At 37.5% G+C, this 18,046-nt stretch overlaps 1 protein-coding gene across 2 annotated transcripts in view; it reads left to right on the plus strand.

Moving 5' to 3' along the window:
- The window catches only part of THSD4 (thrombospondin type 1 domain containing 4), a 244,824-nt gene that overhangs the window by 148,538 nt on the left and 78,240 nt on the right, over positions 1–18,046 (plus strand). The window lies entirely within an intron of this gene.

The following is an 18,046-nucleotide window of genomic DNA, read 5'->3' on the forward strand; positions in this document are numbered from 1 at the left end:
ACAGCTTACATTTTGGGGATGTGAGCATGTAAAAACTCCAGGCTTCATTACTTTAATAATATTCTTTTTGTGCAAATATATGTAATGTTTAGTCTGGGGCAGGGCAGAAAGAACTTCATTTTTGAAAACTGTATATCACATAATTAAAGAGGGACTCTATGCGTTCCTAGTATGCCTGATTCCTAAATCTTCAGCAGTGGAATAGAACAGCTCTTTATATGCTTTAAAAAGTTGCTGCTTGATTTATGAAGAGCCATTTTCCAGATTTTTTGTCCTCATCAGAGCAGTTTGTCATCAAGTACTTATTTCATACCAAAGCAGAAATTTTCTGCTACTCTTTGCCATTTAGGAAATAACTTAGCAGGCTTGGTACTATTAGATGTAAAATATTCCATCTAATGAAATTACTTGCAGAAAACACATTTGATACTCATTCTCCATTGCTCTACCTGAAATGGGATGTGTAGCTGTGCATTTTAAATTGAATCATTGGATAATTTTGTTCCATAAATATGCCTTCCTTAAGTAAATCTTCTGAAAACAGTGATTCTACTTTAAAGCTTTATTGTGCTGTCATAACTTAATAGTTGCCTAATGAAGTCCAGATCAATTACTTTCCCTGGTAAAGGTGGAAGTGAACTGGAAAAAAACCACCTCGTCCAACACTGTGTGGTTGACACTCTCTGTAGCTCACATGTCTAGAAATAAACTTTATTTTGCTTTCAGAGTGTTTTAATAAGAGAATCTGTAACAGCTTTGTTTCAAGAAAATGTCTCTTAATGAAATCTTGTGCTGCCTTTGATCTAGTTAAAGCACGGAAAGGTTTTCAGCAGTGTCTCAACAAATTTAAATGGTTTGATGAACAGAGCAACTGGAAGCTGATCATTGCCCTCTAGTTGTCACAGAAGTTTTTAACTTCCTGCTTGATTGTTATGGAGCATAGAAAATGATAGATGGACTCACCTTGTTCAGACTGAGGGACCTTAAAATCTGTGGTGGCTCATATGGAAAATATTTCTGTCACCACTGCATGCACATGTGGTCTTCAGAGATCCATATAAAGAACAAATCTAGAGCAGCAGCAGTGTTGCCTGCCAATTATCCTCGTTAGTAAGTAAAATAAAAGCAATGCTGTGTTCTTACCTGGAAATTAATTTCTGCTGTAAAAGTGCAATGTGGAATGTTTTAGCACTGTGATCCATATGCCAAGTGCTTTAAACTGGACTGTTATTCTTAGTTTTTCAGCTAATACAGCGGACAGAATATAAAAAATTGGTCTGTTGCTTTAGCAATGAATTTTGAGTTGTAGATTTTAGCATAGGTAGTGAGAAATTTTCTCCTTTATTATGTTCATATGCATAATTGTGGAAAATTCATAATAAAAATATACTGTGTCGATTGTTATTAATATAATATTTTTTTGTCCTGTATTGTAAGAGACCACCCGATAATCTTGTGCATTTCCCTGGTCCAGCTGCAGAACCTTGACTACATAAATATTATTTCTCTAGGAAATTACTCAGTAAAGATTTTTCCTTTGGTTGACATGAAGACAGAGAAAATAAGTGAGAAGCCATTTTTTAAAGGAACCTGAATTGTCATTTTGTGCTCCTTTGGACTGTTTTGTATACCTCTCTGAATATTTTAATTGATTTATAGGTATGTATCTTTGAAAGTTCTGCCCATAAAAGTGTCAGTTTTTGATAGATTATGAAGTCAATGGGAAGTTGCTTTTCTTGCCAGCTTGTTTTGTCTGTTTTTTAATGCTGGAAAACTTTAACTGTTCACAAAACAGAAAATAACAAAAATTCAAGTATTATGTTTTTTTCCCATATAATTCTTAAGGAACCCCTAACACTTGTTCTAATGTGTGTATGGTTAAGTTCTGCTTTTCATTTGTTGTTGATTTAAGGCATGACTTGGCATGAAGTCAGTGAAACTATGTTGCATCACTTTTCCATCCAGGAAGGAAATAAAGTTGTATAGATTTGCAACTTGTACCACATTTGTATGGCCAAGCCCAGAGCTTGTGTGTGTGCTTCTCAGCAAATGAACACTCTGAACTCCTAGCAAAACAATGCTTAATCAAGGTTTCCTCCTTCTCACTTATTTAATCTGCTGGTTTGGAATCAGCTCTAGCAGGAAAATTGTTGGTTTGACTAGATACATTGGGCTTGAGAAATCTTTGAGCAAGCAGGGAGTTTTCCTGAGGAATAACCCATCCCTGTATTTTCAGGTATTCCTAAGTCATTATTCTTCACTCAAAAGTAGGTAGCCTTTTAAACTCTGTTTTCTCAGCGTACTTATCAGATATTTGTGCATGCCTTGGGATTTTAGTTGATTCAACTGAATTTTCCTATTTTAGTAGCTTCTTTTAATCCCATATAAATTGACCATAAATCAGTACTGTCAGCCCTATCTGCCTCAGTACTGGTGTCAGTGAAGCTGTGCAAGTGCTCCAAAGTCACCAGCCTGGCCTTCTCAGCAACAAAGCAAAACCAAATGGTGCCATTCTGAGTTTGGTTTGAATTGTTTTCTATTAGTTTTTTTAAAAAATCAGTCTAGCTGACAAAATGTGTGGGCAATGGGAAGGAAGCCTCACATATAACTTCTGTGTCGATTTGATCTGTATTTTAATGGATAAATAATCATAATCTAATCATCAAAATACGTAATATATGACTTAACACAGAACTTTCAGCATGTTTACATGAACAGGACAGGTTTTAAGATACTTCATTATTTTCAGTTCTTGAGTAACAGTTGTTCAGATAACAGCATGTTTTGCCACATTAATCAAGCTGTTTATAGAAGCAAGTTTTGTTTAAATAAGTAGATACTGTTTAGCTTCAGAGTACTGAATACTAGATGCTGTTCAGCTTTCTTCATAAAGTAGTTCAACATGAAGTGTAGAACATACTAAACAGTGTCCTCGAGAGTTGTTTTAATATATTTTTATTATAAATAAATTTCACAGATGTGAAATGCTTCCCTTTGGAATTTGGGCATAAAGAAGGTGAAAAAGTCACACTCCACCCTCTAAAATGAGTAAAGGGAGCCTGAGCAACTCTGGGTGAGATTCTTGGTGTGCTGCAGACACTGCTGGTTCTCATCTGTGGCTTGTGGGCCAACAAGTTGAGCAGTTGTCCTACACAGTGTCGCAAGCTGCAAGATGAGGAATAAACAGACAGGAGTGTGGAGGGAGCTTAGTGCCATGAGCTCCTGTTCATCTCCACCTCCACACTGCCTGGCCTCTCTGCACTGTGTGAACTTGTCCACAGGAGCCAGGGAGGCAAAGCGAACTTAACTAGCAGCATTTTAAAAGATCATTCACTGAAGAGGGTCAGGTGTCACAATCCCCACTGCACAAATGCAACCCATTGCAAGCAGTAACTCTGTTCATCTCAGTGAACAACTCAGTGTTGTTACTTATTTCCATGTGGTACAATATGAATGGAGCTCTCCCTTGTTGATTTTGCTCAAGCAAGAAAGAATACAAAAAAAGAAGCAAACCACAAAATACCCTAAACACCTTGAGGTCATGGTCTTTTTGACACTGTCTCTTGATTGACTGTTCTCTTGTCAAGGAGGAGCTCTCTTTCCTGAGACTGACTGGAGTACAATTTCTGACGTTACTCAGTGGAATCTTCTGGTGTTCTGTGGTCAGACCTGCTGCACTTGTGAAGAGGCAGGGAGCTCCCCAGCAGGTCACTTCTGCAGCAGCTGATGTGAATTTAGCCAATTCTCTGAAAGGGCAGCATGGAGAACGAACATGGCAATGCTTATGCTGCATGATTGTTGGTGGTCTTCTTTTATTGCATTCAGCTGTACCTTACCAGCCATACAGGGCTGGCCATAATGACTGTTGTATCTGTGGATTTTGTAATCTTCAATTTTTTTATCCTTATGATCATTCTGTGAGGTTGTGCTGTTATACAGCTGTTACTTATAAATTCTTGGACCACATAGGTAAAATACAATTCAGAGGCTCAAAACATTATCAGTAAGAATTTTACATATGCCTGAAAAATCAGCCTTTCTAGCACATGAATGCTTTTATATCTGAGCACTGTCTCAAGGAATCTCTGTATGGCCAGAAGATGAACAGTTCAGTTGTGTCTGCTCAGTCTCCAGGATGGAGTTTAGCTGATGCCACACCTTCAATCATGGGCAGGGAGCTCATGATGTGGCCCAATAAAACAAGCATTTCCATCTCTGACTTCCACAAGGCCAGCATATAAGAAAACGTAATTTCTCTCACTGACATATGGGCAAAAATAATTCCTCATCTCTGTACCTGAGTGTTTCCATCTGCAAGCCAAGGTTAATAGGGTTTCCATTGAGTCTCTTGAGAAATTTATGCATCACCTTGACTGTTACTTTCCCATAAAACATCACCCTTAACCCTTCTGTTTATGAAGCATGAGAATGTTTGAGAATATCTGTGGACTGGTAACTAAAGAGGGATTGAACCATTTATTTATTTAGCATACATAAAAGAGAGTTGTTTGGATTTTCTTTAAAATTACCTGATTAGAAAAAATATATGGTAATTTACATATGGCAATAACTGCTGACATCAGCATTAAAACATCTTAAAGTAAGACGTATGGTAGTTGAAGAATAATCCTGTCAAGTAAATATCCACAGCATTGGCAAATTATAAGAATATGCTCTATGTATTGGTGTAAGTACCACAGTACTCTTTTATTTGACCTCTGACATTCTTGCCTCACTCTCCCTAGCTTTATTGTCTATCTCAACTTCAGTATTAGTAGTAAAACCCTGGTTTGTTTTGAAAACTCTGGTGTAAACTTGGTGTAGTAGAATGTTCAGTTTAGAGTTAATTACATCCTAGCAAAATGACTCCAAGTGTGTTCTTTTACCCTATGTGCTTAGGGGGAACAAATGTTCTTCCCATTTTATTCTCAGGATTTCTGTATGGCATTAGTTCTTCCTGTTAGTTGTATCTGTGCCTATTCTTGTGGAAATACAGGACTGCAATCCCAGCAGAGTGGTGTGCACTGACCAAAGTCCATAAGGGTACTTCCCTAGTAGTTCTCTAGATCCAAAGTCATTTGGCTTTGGGCTTTGGGCTCTGGTTCAGGCTGTGCTGAGCTTCTTGTTCCATGTTGTAAACATCTAAAAGATGGATTGAGGGCTACAGTAATTCCCACAGTAATTACAGCATCATGCTCACTCCTAGCATGGTGAAGCTAAATTCATTAAGTCATTACCAAAGAAATGGTTACGTGTGATGGATGAGCTAATTTGTTTCTGAGACATGGTTCATAGACCATTTTCTTAAAAGCAGTTCCAGAAACTTGTTGGATTGCTTATTAGATAGACATATGTTTAAATGACTTTACCATGAATTTTACACCTGGAAATACTATTTTCCCTAGAAACTAATAGTTTACAAAATACTTTGCTAATCATGTTTCATTATCAGTATCCATTCTTTTGATTTGCTTGATTTTTTTTTTCACCTTTGCTTTTTGAAGTAATAATTCTCTTATTGAATTGTAATGGATGTATTTTTATCACTAATGTAAATGCTCTTTCTTCTGGCTCAGTGAGTTTAGCTCCTTTTCTGAGGATTTTAATATTTGTTCCAAACATGCTGAGCATATAAATGGAGCAATGGATTTAGAATGCAGGTAGTTTATACTAGGATGTATTGAAAGGTAGTCACAAACAACAGAAAAGGAGGAAATAAAGATATAGTAAGTAAAATAAGTCACACTAATTGTTTTGTAAATCATAACAGTCATTATATAAATAGATTTTTCTTCTACAGGCTCCCTTGGTTTTCCTATCTCTTCATGGCAATTTTATAAGGGTCTGAATTTTTAAGTGCTCTGATGTATAATAGGGCACAGGAATGTGTTCCAAGACTCATAAAATCTTTAATTAAAAGAATGGAAATTCTTGTAAACTCCTGGTGGTTGCCTTTAAGTGATAGCACTCCTTAAAACACTTTCCGCTCCCCTCAGCCTGTGAGATTATCTTGCACTTTGTTACAGCACTGTTAGGTTCTGCCCATGGATGATGTACCCATTTTAGGGAAACAAGCTGATTATTAGAATTCCCTGGCTTTTCTGGAAGGGAGACCTGGCACACAAAAGAGACTCTGCTGAGTAACTAAACAAATGCTTTGCTGTTAAAAGTTGAAATGGCATTTCGTTAGCAGCTTTCCTGCAGGCACTGCTGTACGTGGGTTACTGGCAGTGCTCACCAAGCTGTTGCTCAGAGCCTCGGAGTCCAGAGTTGGGGGCACTTGTGCAGCCATCAGGAACATAAAACAAGTATTCAATGCATGGTGGAAAGACAGTGGCCAGAAGAGTACTGGTATGTGACACATATCCCTGTCCTTACTTGATCTGTAGCTTTCTCCATTTTTCCTTCAGTATCACTTGCTGTTCGTGGCAGCCAAAATGACAGCAGCAGGGATCAATCATCCTTCACTGGTGTGTAAGGACCCAAGGGCACCAACACAGCAATTATATCACTGACAGCAGCTACATTGCTTCTCTTTAAAGAGCCCTGCTAAATGAGACACATGAAAGTGAAGCATGAGAGAGAATTAAATTAAAGGTTTGCCTGTGTATGTCATTGCCTGAAGCTGTCGATCTGTTTCTTCATGGGTTACAGGTATTATTTTCCCAGCATGTGGGTTGTGAGGAAGGTTTTATCAAGAGACAGAAGTTTTTGACAAATTTCCACTCCTACCTATTTGGCAGTCACAGGAGAATGAGGTGAATTAGGAGTCAGTAAATTAATCCTTCTACCATAACTGCTTTTTGACTGAAGCATATGTTTACCTACATATTTAATGAGATTTCTTCCTGAAATGTCATGATGATGGGAATAAATCCTCAAACATTTTTGACTTCAAGACAAATCCTTTTGTTATTCAAATTCTTAATCAAAATGAAAAGTTTTTTTTTTTTTAAAGTGCTGACTAATATCACAGGTAGATGATAATGTATAGTAGGAAGCTTGGTATTTAATATAAAATTGCCTCCTTGCACCTTGGAAATTGAAATTACAGAAGCAATGCTAAAAGCATGTGGAAATGTTGCATTTTGATCCCAAACAGTTAATAGATTTACCATAAGAAATCACCGCCTCTGAGGAAAGGGCTCTTCTTTCTATTAATGTAGTTATTTCACTATACATTTCAAATGAGCTTTAAGTAACTGCTGCAGAGACAAGAAAGCCACATTTGATAACATTTGGTGTGTGGAGGATGTATTAACATCTGTATATGAATAGAATGTCTGCAACACGTGCTGGACTCTTGCTTGTAAGTACTTGAAAACTGAGATTTATTTAGTGCTCGAATGAGCAGGTGATAGTGAAGCATTGTAGCCAGGGGCACCAACTGTTTTGATGTTGTTAACTATGAGCTGGTATTCTCTAGAAAAGCACAAGGACACAGACTAACTATATAAATAACTTTTCTTATTTCCTCATTAAATGGAAGATTCTTGCTGAAATGGAAGAATTATCTTGTTGGAGCCAATGCATTAAACTGAAGATCCTTTCTTTAAACATTTCCTTAAATATTTTGATAATGAGAACTTCAGGCACAGATTCTCTTGGTGATGTGGAGGAACTGAAGAGAAGAGGTGATACGTACATGGTGCCCAGGTGACACAGAGGTGATGAGTGCATGGTGCCCAGGTGACACAGGTGATGTGTCCTTGGTGCCCAGGTGACACAGAGGTGATGAGTGCATGGTGCCCAGGTGACACAGGTGATGTGTCCTTGGTGCCCAGGTGACACAGAGGCGATGAGTGCATGGTGCCCAGGTGACACAGGTGATGTGTCCTTGGTGCCCAGGTGACACAGAGGTGATGAGTGCATGGTGCCCATGCAATTGAGGATTGCTCTCATGTACTCTGCTCATGACATGAGGTGGTTACAGTGTCATTTGCTCTGTGACTGCATCTCATCCTTTTGAAAATTTTGAGGATTCAGGTGATTGTTCAGTACTTCAAGGTTAACTCTTCAGTGTTTTCCCAAGGATTTCTGTTATCCTGAGCATTTACCAAATGCTTGTAATGGATTATGTTTGTTGAGGTGCTTGGCTATTGGTGATGAACAGTGCATTACCAAAGAAACCAATAATTAGGAAGGATCAACACAAGAAATAGAAATATTTCTTCAGCTGCTTTATTATGGTTCAGGAAATGAACAAAGCTAAACCAAAGCAAGATGGTAAGCATTGGGTCATTGTGGTAGTGAAAGTAAGAAAATTCCTAATGCATCCAGCTGTCACAATGTCGCTATTGGGCATTATCTCTACTTAGACCATGTCAGCAGAGGCTGCCTTGTGTCCTGCCACTTCTTTCTGAATGGCCACCACTTCTGATTTTCAGATGAGAGTGCGAAATACTGGGAATGACAACTAATGCCATGATGTTTTATTTGTAATCATAGAAATTGGTTTCGAACCATGTAAAAATGGTTAATAACTAAGTAAAACCATGCTTAGGATTCAGTTTAAGGTAAACAGTAATAATGACTTGTTCAGAAGTAATTAAAAAGTTTTAGAGGTACTAACCTCCCTCTACATAGGTGGATCAATACTGAGAGGTTTTAAAGGAACCTCTCAGGTACAGTTCTAGTCTCTTCTTTCTTACTCCTGACAAATTACCTAACTGTCACACTATTTTAAGGGTGTTAATAAATGTTATTTCTTATGTGTGGGTTTTCCCTGTCCATCATTATTGCTTTAGTAGTGGATACATTGAATCATTTGGCATCTTTCAATTTTGTCATTCTCACTGCAGTATATTCCTCTTGTGACAAATGGGCCATCTAGTTTTTTATGAATTCCCCAAAGGCAATTTTAGGAAAGAAGAATCTCTAAATATCTGTTTATAAGACATTCAGTGCACTGAAAAAGTGGGAGTTGCTTGAAAACTCGAATTCATTTTTCCATGTTGTCAGAAGCCAGTATTGATGCACAGAAGTCCATTAGTCCTTGGAAAGAATGGCAGTTGGTGTAGCTCCAGCTGTATATGCAGCCTTTCATTTTAAGAATTGATTGAGAGCAGATGAGATCAAAAGTTACCATCTGCAGCTGTTTCTAGCTGCTAAATAAGCATTAAGGACCTGGTGAAGCTGTATTTTAGTGAAGAATAAACACTACAGAACTTGCAAGTAAAAATTTCAATGTTAATAGTACTGCAGCACTGGTCTCACTCAAGTTTCAAGTTTTGGGTTCTTCCCTGTGTTGACGAGAAGGCTGGGAATGACTAGTGAGCAAGTTAAAATTCACACAACTTCACATCTTCCTGTAATTACAAGATAGTTCTTGGGGAACAAACTAATGGTGCTAGAAAAATGGTGCTCCAACTTCTGCTTCAAGTCAGAAGGAAATTTCTACTTCATTTTAAGCAGTTTGGCAATATTTTAGAAAATAAGATGTGAATGCTGTTAAAACATTGTTTGCTTTGGGAGGATTTGGCCAAGGAAAGTAAGGAAATGACCTGAAAAATAATCAGCCTTGTGGAAACTACTGCAGACTTCATTAGGGAGACATTGCAGGGAAGCAAGTGGAGGATCACCACTGGGAATGTCAAGGTGAAGTCTTGGCTCAGATAAAGATTCTGAAAGCCAAATTGTCACTGATTTAAAGCTGTCATTATTAGGGTTTTGATCTCAATGACTGAAGATTTAGGAAAGATGTCATTAGCCAAATCGTGCTGCCTTGATTAGATGCAAATTTCCCTATGTGCATTGTACAAATATCTGTACAATGTCTGAGTTGTAAGTGCATTGGTTGGGAGGATCTGGAAATAAATGTGGTATCCTGCAACATAAGGAATGAAAAAAACATCTGGTGTGGGACATTGCTAAAAATAACAGGAGCTTACTAAAGTCCGTGCAAGTCCTTTTAAATTTTAGAATAGAGCTAAAATTCAGTAGACATGCTGTCCCTCTTTCATTTGTAAAAGTCCTGCAGTTTAATAAGTTTCTGATTTTTATGAATTTATTTATTAAATTACATTTTAATGATAAAAAACTTTAATAACATCTGCCATTACTTGCTTTGAATCTATGAAAATATTAAGCCTTTGTCTCAGGGATCACTTAGCACTTTTAATACATTATTCACTCACTGAATTATAAAAATTAGAGATAAGTAAAAGGAGTTAATTTTTATCCAAATAATTATATGATAATTACCTGATAATTACAGATAATTATCATACAATTACCTCTGAGACACCATTGCTGGGCTGCTTCAGAAGATCAGAGTGATGCTTACCAGTGTATTCACATATACATATAAATGCAATCATTGTGTCTCATTGTGGTCTCTATTCTTTCAGCATAGTATCCCATTTTAAAAAGACTTCCTGACTCAGACAAAGAATAGAGTTTTTCACTCATTTTTCTATTACTTGTTATTGACAAGGTGTGTCAATAACAGTATTCATTGTGTCTGTGAGACAAGTGAACATGAACTGCTATTTTAACTGTATTTTATGGCATCTTCTGGATAGAAGGTGTAATCTAGTATTGCTCCTGAGTTAAGGAGACACCATTTCTAGTGGATTGCAGCCTTGGTGTATATCCTTTGTGGCTGCATAAAGCCCAAACTACAAACCCCAGTTTGTGAGGTCACATCAGCAGTTGTACAACATGATCAGATGCATGTTTGGATTGCTAGTTGGGTGGATGGAGTTTTCTTGGATTTTGGTTTTATTTTTCTACTTTCATATCTATCCTTTAGGTTGGTTTCTACTACAGATTTGTTGAACCTCTTCATATAAAATGGAAACTGAGGAAACATTATAATTTCTTATCAGGAATCAAACTAAACTTCATGTCCTTGAATCTCTAAAAAGTTTAACTAGATTTTCTTCCTGGTATTTTTATTGTTTTGTCTGGAGAGAAAGGGACAAAATAGGAGTTTTAATAGTCATATTGGAATATAACACTTGAAATGTCCTTGTAGGTAAGGGTGTCCAAGTTCCTGTTTCAGGTCACCTTCTCTTATCATCTTTCTTATGACAATTTCCATTTTCCTTCCTGTTATATTTTCTTCTATCCCTGAAGGTTCAGAGATAAGTAGTTAAATTTAGGAATACACTTTTTGTTTGGAAAGAAAACTGAAAAAGTTGCATAGTTTGAATATTTGACAATTTCCCAGAAAATGTGTAAGATCATGAAGTTTACAATAGTAACAAAGAGAAAAGGAAACCTTCAGATATTTTGGGATGTTTTTTTCTGATTTGGAATGTCATCAGAATTGTTCTGTCAGCTTTAGTTACATCTATGCATACCTTAATTTCAGCTGCAGCTGCTTCAGTTTTGATGGCACAGGCTGACCCTCTTAGCCTTGTCGTGTATTGCCTTGTACCATAGGGATCTTTTATTATCTGGTTAATGAAATATCTCCAATAAAGCTTTTCTGACATTGTGGCATTAAGAACTGATAGTTTCTGTAGGGATGTTCTAACAGAGGTAAGATTGGCTTGTGCTGTCAGGTGTTCCTGATGGACTTCTAATAGGATCCCTGTTTCCTCCTTTGTCTCCTGTTCTCCAAAACTGTGGTACCTGTCTCAAATGCATAGGGAAGCTAGTTAACTTTTCCAGGGTGTTTGAAACTGGCCAGGTCTTAAAACTTCCCACTGACTAGTTGCTGTTCTGCCAGTATGTTTCTTGTCTTTTCTTATGCTTAAGAAATAGGAAGCTTATGGTTGAGTTTTCACAAAACACTACTCAGCTATAGATACTCTTCCTTGTAAACTCTGCCTCATGAGAATAGACCTTTTCTCATCTATTAAATAGGGATACACAAAACTTTTAGATGGTAGAATGCCTACAAAGAAACTCTATGTCATGACTCTCTGGAAGTTATTTCCATTTTCAAGTCCACCATGCCATTCACTTCTGAGATGTTCTATTCACTTTGCCATCTAAGGTTCATCTGGAAATCCTAAGGTAAAATAAGGGAGTCCCAAGCCACAGAGCAGCATCAAAGTGTCCACAAATGGTCTTAAAAATTGCTGGTGTCACTAATCCCTTGTTAGATATAATGAGGCCCTAAAATTTCTTTTTGAATTGCCTTCATTAACCTGAATCCTGTGTAACTTGGAGAGGCAGATTTTAAATGTCTTTGTTAACATAGCAAGAGAGGTTATTACAGGTTAATCCCTGAAGCATGACAGTTTTTATGCAGCCATAAATTTATTTGTGTACATTAAAAATACAAATGGTTTAAAGTTCAGCCCTTGCAGTCTGTCTGGAGCTTAACTCAATGCACAATCATGGCACATTTCCAGGTAGTGGTTGTGCCAGGCTACAAGAGTTGGTTTCCCTGTAGTGGTGAAGCTGAAATCATCTGACTCCACATAGCTGAAGTCAGTTTACTGTTGAATTGGCAGCAGTTGTGGTCAGGCTTCAGTTGTAAGAAAATGCTTTATTGCTTCCAAGTTTCCCTTTCAGCAAAGAACACTTATAAGACCATAAAACTGTCTGTGTCTTTCTAAGATCTATCATGGCAGCCTGGTAGAACAGCATGTATTTTTTATTTGAAGAGTTAGTGTTTTCTAGTTATGTAGAAGGCTTAAGTAGCAATATTTATTTGTCCTCTGACTTGTTTCCTGTTATCCTCTGTCCCTTCTGAAATGCACTGATCTGCATCGACAACAGGGAGAGTTTAATTCCTCTACTGGTTTTAAAACAGCAGGAGATGCAATTGATGGGAATATCTGCTGCAGAATAGTTCAGCACTTGCCAAAAAGAAAAGGAGGAAAGTGCCACAGAGGTTTAAACCAACACTGTGTGAAGTGGCACAAGGTGATACCTCAGTGTTAATTTCCAAGATAAATTCCATCCCCACTGCTTTTGTGTGTACTAACTCTGCCTGCAAATCCATTTGCAGGACCACTGACTTTACAAATTCTATTTTTGCTTGCCTTTGGCCACATTTTTAGTTAAGTACAAGAGCGGCATAACATGTTATCACACATGGCTTCTGTCTCAGATGTGTTTGTTGGCTTTCAGATAAACCTGACATAAATCTTTTGGAAAATAAAGTGTGTTGTTGATACATTGTTGAGAATGGTTTTTCTTGGTTTTTTACAGGTGCAGAACAGAGAAAACTGATGAAAGAACTTAAGGTGTTAGATTGTTTTGTTAGTGGTATGTCATTCAGTCTTATCAAGGTCTTAAGCTCAAGTTGAATAAAAGTATTCAGTTAATATATCAAAAGTTGAGTTTATATAGGTTGGAAACCTACTTATAAATTTGAATCTAAACTTAGAAGCTAAAAAGGAGGGGGAAGGAAAACATTCAGAAAAATTAAAATTAAGCACGACATTTAAAATGCAGTTCTGTGTAATGTCAAAGAGTGGCTTACATGGGTTTAATCAAATAATGCTTCATTGTAAAGCTTTTAAATGTTTCCCTTCTGTATGGACTAGTTTTCACTCTTTACCCCACATCTGTTTTCTCACAACACTGATTGTGTTTAGGACTGTCCAAATCTGAGAACACAGACCAAATTCACACAGAGTGCATGTACCTATGTGTCAGAGAAAATATACTTATTCAGGCAAGTGCAAGCATGCTGGGATGCCTTGAAGACCCAGAATGGACATGTCACAGCAGTGATACTATGTCTATAAAGTAGCAAAGTGTTGTATTTTCTACAAAGCATTTCTTTGAACCTAAATTTTCTAGAGGGGCTATGGGACATGCTGAAGAATAGGTTTTCATTAGTTGTCATAGATTCTCATGAGTTTTCAATAGGACATCTATTGATGAGGTTTTAAGCAGAGCTTCCCACTCAAAAGATACACAGGTCTAAGCAGAGATGCATGTTCAAGAAATCATTGCCTGCCTTCTTTTGCAGAGAAGCTTTTATTCTAGGTCCTAGATTTTTTTTTCTCATGATTGCTATGTTAGAAGTTGTACTTAAAAGCTTTAACTACACACACAGTTAGTGTCATCCTGGTCACTTAAGTCTTTCAAATTGTCATACAAGCCTTTCTCTCTTCCTTTTGTTACATGTGTTCTACAACCTAATGTAAGTAATATGAAATTATTAGGATGCTCACTGGTATATCAAGGTAAGTTTAGATTAGATAGAAGAGAGAGGTTCTTCCCAGTGAGGGTGGTTGAACACTCTCCCAGGTTGCCTGGAGAAGCTGTGGATGCCCTGTTCTTGCAAGTGTTCAAGGCCCTGTTGAATGGGGCTTGGGACAGTGGAAGGTGTCCCTGCTTATGGCAGGGGGGCTGGAACTGGATCATCTTCAAGGTCCCTTCCAACTCAAACCATTCTATGTTTTTGTGTTTTAAAGTAATTTATGATCTTCATGTGTGGAAACATGAGCTACTTACATGCAGCCATGACTTTCACTCACATTGTCCTCAGCTTCCAGAGCCATGGATATTCTGAGCCAAACCCAGTGGTTGTTACCCAGGCAAAACTCCCACTGACTTCAGTGGGAGTTTTGCACAAGTAAAGACTGAAGGATTTGGTTCACCAAACTTAGAACATAAAGTTTTCTATAACCCTACGCTGAATTCCACAGAAGACAGTGGGTGTTTGAAGGAAAAAGGAAATACACTTTTTTTCTACAATAATTTCAGCCCTGTTAATGCTGAAGTTGAAAACATTCCTTTTGAGAAAGCCTAACTTCTAAACTCTGCCAGTATTTTGGACTGGGGATGTTAAGAATTACATTTGGAATTCTTTCTACTGCACTGCCAAGTTTAAAGAGATACTCTTCAATGAATTAGAGTAATTATTAGTATGGTTGGTGTTTTTGTCATGTGGTAACAGGATAGATGTTCTGTGAAATATAGCAGTGTACTTGCTTTTTCTTGCTTTAAATTTTTAAAACAAATATCACAAATACAAAAGCCTTGAACCAAGTCCAGGAAAATTCTGTTTATTTATACAATACAATAAATATACAAAAAGTCCATCTTAAAATTATTAACTGCTTACAACGTGTTTTAAAATCTCCAGTAAAATGCAATTAGAAGAGTTTTCTTCATCACAGTGTTTGCTGCCCAGGTAGCATATGCCCAGATGAGTGTCTAGTTTGTACACAACAGTGCAGAATAAGTACTACATACGGATAAATAAGAATATTAGTGTGTTTCACCCACTTTTCTCTTGTGTTTGTGTCCCATCAAAATGAAAGACACTGCAGAAGCAAGCCTGGAATACTTACATAGCAAAAATGTAGCAGTAGCACCTCCCTAGTTACTCTATAATGGAATTGAGGAATTCCACACTGAACAGGATGTGAGGAATATTTCCTGTGGATCTAGGTTTTATGCTTTCCTGCTCAGAGAGACTGAGCATATCATAAACGTGGCCTGTTGAAATGTTTCTGTGGGCCAAGGTGGTGGTTGATGGGAATTGTATAGGCATGTTTGCTTTTCTAGGATCACTTTATCTGCTCTCTTGGTGGTTAGATTAGGTACCACAGTAGCTCTAATCTATGATGTTCTGCATAGCACTGGAGAAAGTAAAGGAATGTGGAAATGGAACAGGGAAACCTTGACGAAACCTCATGTTGTGAACCCTGGCATCCTGAAACCCTGCCTCTGGATATAAATCCTGTGGTGGATCTGTGGCCCAGGCTGGGAGGAAGGGAAGCCTGCCAGGGAGGTCTGAAGCCATACAGGACTGTAGAGAGGGGGTGGAAGGGCTGGATCCTAAACCACAGATAGTTTCTTCAGCCCTACAAATGTCATTGTTCGTTTTATGCAGTGAAGATTACCCGGACTCCTTGTTAAGGTTAGGCAGGCTTTGAAAATTTTGTGTTAGAGCTTCAAAGTGCTGCAAATTTTGCTCTAGGGTATAAAGTAGACTCTTTTTTAGTTCTAGCATCAGGTTTCTAAAGCTCTCTATGATACAACTTTCATTTATACTGAGATACTATGCATTGTATCCAGAATAATGGAAATAATTTTTGGAAGCTAATCATCACAAAGGCACCAACTGACTTAAATAATGTTTTCTTTGAATTCTAATCTACACTTAGAAAATTTTAACAAATATATAGTAAGAAACATTGTGTAGTGACTTTTTTACAGCTTCATATGAAATGGTAGTTGCAATCTGAGCTAAATTCTTCAGAAAGAAAGTATTTTAAATGTAATATGATGAGTACATAATAGGCTTCATTCTGTGGTCTTTATAAAGTTTCCTTTGCCTATATTTTGCAAATCTGTGCTCCTTGCATAAGCTATTTGAATTTCCTGGTCATTGATCCTGCACAGTGTAGTGAAGGAGCAGAGAATTACTTTTCCTCCTGTCCTGTTAGCTGTGGGCTTGAATATCTATTTGGTCTTAAGCTGCAGAGCACACAGAGGTGGAAACTCTTGGCTCTGCTTCATGTACAGAGCATGGAGGAGTGGAAACTTCTGGCTCTGCTTCATGTTAGTTTGCACTTCAGGCAATTTATTCAGCACCACTGTTGGATCACAGAATCTTTGTTGCTAGCATGCCATCTTGGTAGTCTGACAGGTACAATGGTCCCCACTACCACACAGCTCACTGACCTTCACTTCTTGAGCAGGAGAGACATTGGCAGAAACTCATCTGCTCCAGGCCTGCAGAGGTCTGGTGAATTTTAAAGCTGTCAGGCAGAACTTTCCAATGAAGAAGTATCTCACATTGTAACTGTCATTACTAGAAGCACTGCTGTGCTTTATCAGTGTGAAATGACAAAACAATGTAAAGACATTTTAACTGAAAGTTTCTTGTAATTACCTCCACTAGTAGCAATTGCGTTGTCTTTGAGTTGTCATTTTTACATAACACACCCATTGTTTTTAAACTGTTATAAAGAGAAGCAAAAGAGTGAAATCTGTGTTAAAAGCTATATTAGATTTCCATAAAGAATGAGGCTATCAGGCCAACCACATCTCTCAGTCAATGGGCCTTACTGTTCAGGAAGCAAAGATTAATACTCAGCAGTGCTTGCCAGGCAAAACAAATTGGATGTGCAGTCAATTCTGCAAATTGAGAGGACAGGTCTTGAAAAATTATGTGTTAATCCACAGCCTTAAAATCAAGACTCTTCCATAGTCCTGACAAAACTCAGAAATGTGAGATAACACATTTTAAAATGAGCTGCAAGTAGAATGAGGGTAGGTGAGATGCTTTGTGTTGTCCTACTTTGGCAAGACTGAAGTAGTGATTGATTTAATGTCAGAATAATATACTTAAGGATCTAAATGTATTATAATTCTTACTTTAATTATTTTAAATTGCAATTGGTTTAATTCCTGATATAAAGGGTTCAATTATTTGCATTTGCTTAACACAGATTATTCTTACACACAAAACCTTCTTTCAATCTAGCATTAAGAAATAGTCTGTATTTCAAGTTGCCATGTGTCTTCCATATATTTAGTGATTTTTTTCTAAAAAACATGAATTATGATTATAGTTGGTGTTATAATTATATGGTCTCTTTCCAATTAACAGTTTTAAGCCTTTACTGGCTTTTAACAGAGCCAGGAAAACTGTTTTCAATTGATGATTTGGTTTAGAACTGATGGATAGTAAGTAATAACTTGTGAGTAATAATGGATTTTCAGCTTCATTAAAGATAAAGAAAAGTTTTAGAATTCTAGAAAGCTTTCCAAATGTATCCAGCAAATCAGAGGTTTTGTAAAAGTAGCAAGAAAATATGGCTTACTATGGACCTTTGCCTACTTCTCCCTGGAAATTAAGGTAATAAAACTGTACAGTGGCTTTTGTCAGTGGTTTTTGTGTTTAAATCTCAAGTCACATTGATTTTACCACTGGCACAAGACATCCCCATGTCACTCTGAAACACCAAGACGTATCTATCCAAGGACTTTGGCTGGGATCACTTCTGTGCAAGGTGGAGGGCAAGGAGTGCCCTCTCCAGTCCTCGCTGTCTCCTGGGTTGGCTCTTGCTTGTGAGGAGGACTTGGGGATTTTGGCTGAATTTGTCTAACCTTATAGTTAGGAGTGACTTTTTGACTCATGAACTCGCTCCATAAATCCAAAGAAGAGTTGCAG

Source organism: Lonchura striata, chromosome 11, assembly GCF_046129695.1.
Source record: "Lonchura striata isolate bLonStr1 chromosome 11, bLonStr1.mat, whole genome shotgun sequence".
In the NCBI taxonomy this organism is placed as follows: domain Eukaryota; kingdom Metazoa; phylum Chordata; class Aves; order Passeriformes; family Estrildidae; genus Lonchura; species Lonchura striata.